The following is a 3,419-nucleotide window of genomic DNA, read 5'->3' as shown; positions in this document are numbered from 1 at the left end:
GACCCTGCCCCAGCTGCTTGCAGTATTCCTGCACTTTGGTTAGGGGCAGCCTCACGTTAACCTGCACACACAGACTGATCTTCACAAGTATGTCAGTACTGAAGAGCTTTCTGTGTTCAGACTCTGCTGGATTAATTCTGCCAGGAGGCTTAGGACTATGGTGTTGCTTTTGTGGCCTTACTGCACTGAGTTTTGTTTCTATCCTGGTCATAATTCACTAATTTTAACTTAAAAAATCCTAGATAACAGACTTATTTATAGCTTTTAGTTGAGAAAGCATTAACACAAGAGGGGTACAAGCATGGGAAAAGCAGCCTTGGTGGTGGCAGGGGACATCTCACTGGGTGTGTTTGCATTTTAGGTGTGTTCCTGGTAAAGAACACTAATGGTTTTTTCCTGGGTACTTAATTTATAGTGTTTTCATTTAAAAATGACCACAGCCTTTTAAAAGGCAATATTTTTGTTCCGTATAATTTCAGATTTTCTTTTGTATAATTTTTTTGCAAATTGTCTTTTCAAAAAAAATATGTAATTTTCTATTTGCCAAATTAAGGTTTTCTACCTTCATGAAGTTGTAGAATTGCACTCAGAGGAGAGAAAAATGTGTTTCATCTTTGCATTTGCACATTGAGCCTATTTTTAGAATTCTCAAGATCCATGGCTGTCCAGAAGACCACAGTAATCATGGAAGGGTTCTTCATGTGTATCTCTGGAGAACTGCCATGGTTGTGTGTTAAAGCAGTATTAGGCCTAGGATGCTGAAAACTCTACATGCAAATCCTTTTTTGTGTTTAAAATGTGGCTCTGGAATATTTTTAAGTATGCTTAGATTGTAAAACATTTGTTATTAACTTAATTATTTTGTTTATAGAACAGGAGAAACAATGAGAATAAAAATCACACACCATTTTTTTTATTAATAAAGTTGATATCCCTGAAGAAACTGTCTATGGAGATGTGTACACAAGAAATCCAGAAAATTAGTCCTGACTTTTGTCAGTAATTTTTAGCTGTGGCTGTAATTTTTCTGCCTTGACCTAAAGGATTGGAACAAGCTCATGTATGACAGAAGAGCTACATGGTGTCAGACAATAGCTGCAAGGCACTTCGACCACAAGAAGTTGTATTTGAGACTGAAGGACGAGGAGATGATTGTATTTATGATTGTAAATATGACTCCTTCAGTAAATTTTTGAAAAAAAAAATGCATTAAGACGTAGTTCATTATTTACATATACCTTTTCCCTCATAATACCTGCTTAATGAGAAGTGAGACTTGTTACTAGGCACAGAGAGAACAAGTATCATTTTATCCATGAAAAAGACAAAGAAATGGTGCTCAAGTGTGTAGCAAAACAGCCTTACTTCATAGTGAGTTACAGAGGAAGAGAAAAAAAAAAATGCACATGAAAGAATAGCACACACCCCTAACCAAAATACTGGGCTTTGGTTCCTCCCTGGAGTCCGTAGGCACCTGGCAGTAGCAGGGGGCCTTCCTGTGCCATCCTCCCTGCTGCTCTCACTCTGGTAACCAGCACCTCTTGTCTCGGAGGGGTCTGAGGCAAACAAGGGGAAGGTCTCTGTTACAGGTCTCAAGGGAGGCCGGTCCCTGCTGTGCATCCAGCCATTTCCCCCATCACCCTGTAGGCATCCTATTCTGTCAGAGCTGCACCGAGGCAGCTGTTTTTGGTGTTTGGCATTGAGCTGTCAGTCCTGGCTGCTCTGTTAATACTGGGTGTTCCATTACAACCCCTTCATTTGGTCTTGAGAACACAGTTCCCTTCTTGGCAAACCAACTGTATGCTGTTTTCAACACTGAAGTCAAATACATGCTGAATATTTCTTGTGAGCAACTACAAGAAAAAAATCATTTTCCCATTACTGAGCTACCTGCTGCTCAGAGCAGAGCTCTTCTGTAAGTGACTGCTTTTCTTTGTTACAAGGTGCTTTTAACACACATACCCGGCATATATTTCACGAAGAAGAAAAATCTGTGCAGAACACTCAGATGCAACACTCCTGTGACATTCCTGTATACTTTCTGTCCTTGCTATGAGGTCAATGACAGAACACAAACTGAATGCTTATTCAGCATGTAGGAGGTACTTCCACAACGATGATATTGTAGCCTCCCCTGGACTTGCATGCTAGCAGCATCTCTGCTGCCATATGAGTAGGTGATGCTGAGGAAGAGCTGGGGCAGGAACCAAATGTGTTTGGTACTTGGACTACTCTTCTACTGCCTGTAAAATGCTTCTGTTTATAGAAGAAGGGAGGATTTTGCATGCTAAATATTGAAAAATGTGTTTTCTTCTACATAACTTGTCAAAGAGATAGTGAGGACCCAAATCCACCAATGCCACTTATGGTCAGCCTGGGCCTACTCCGATGCGGGGTGTCCGGAGCTCCTCATTCTGTTGGAACCTGCAAATCACATTCTTTTCTTCACGGCCACCTCCTCTAGCAGCAGAACAGTGTGAAAGCCACGGCCCCTGCAGCTACAAGTCCAGCTGGAAGCCACCTGCCTGGGGGCAGGATGGAGCCAGCATCACAGAGGGAGCGGGTCACGACCTGGACACCTCTTTAGCAGCCTTGCCCCTCGCTGGCTCATGCCATAAGGCAAATCACCCCAGACAAGAGGGCTCCTCGCTTCATTAAGCAGGGCCTGCACCTATAATGCGCTTCAGGGTGACTGACCTTCAGGCGTGGGCACAGACCTGAGATAAAACAATGACTCACTTCTCACCTAGGGTACCGTGCCCTCTGCATGCCTGGTCATGTCCCTGTGGGTGCGGGGCTTGGTACCTGCAAAATGCCCCCACCTAAGTTGTATTAACCACAGAAGGCGAGGACATGGTGTTAAGCTGCACCAGGGGAGGTTTAGGGTGGAAATTAGGAGGAATTTCTTCACAGAAGAGGTGTTTAGACACTGGAGTGGGCTGTCCGGGGAGGTGGTGGAGTCACCGTCCCCGGAGGCTTAAGGGGCCGTGGCACTCAGCGCGAAGGCCTGGCTGTCACGGTGGTCTGCGGTCACAGGCTGGACTCGATGGCCCCGGGGGGCTCAGGGGGCTGAAATTCCAATTGTTTCCGTGGTTCTGTGATTCCGCCCGAGTTCACTGCGCTGAAAAGCCCTTCATAGGCTTTTACCCTATGACTTGTTCGTCCTCCCATAGTCCTTGGCAAGGATTCGTGTTTTCATCTTTTCACATTGATTGCTGGGGCCACATCTGACAGCTCGTACGGGAACTGCCCCGAACTGGGGTAGCTGGGGGTCCCCCCGCCCCCTCCGCCCCGGTGCCGTGGGGCCGGCCCCGCCGGGCAGCTACCGCGGGCTTTCACAGAGCTTGCGGGAAAGTAATTTATTCCTAAACACGCTGATAGGGGCCGACTCCCGGTTCCTGTTCCCGGTTCCCGGTACG

This window comes from Corvus brachyrhynchos, unplaced genomic scaffold (genome assembly GCF_000691975.1).
Source record: "Corvus brachyrhynchos isolate BGI_N302 unplaced genomic scaffold, ASM69197v1 scaffold279, whole genome shotgun sequence".
In the NCBI taxonomy this organism is placed as follows: domain Eukaryota; kingdom Metazoa; phylum Chordata; class Aves; order Passeriformes; family Corvidae; genus Corvus; species Corvus brachyrhynchos.
Note: the sequence above shows the minus strand (reverse complement) of the source record.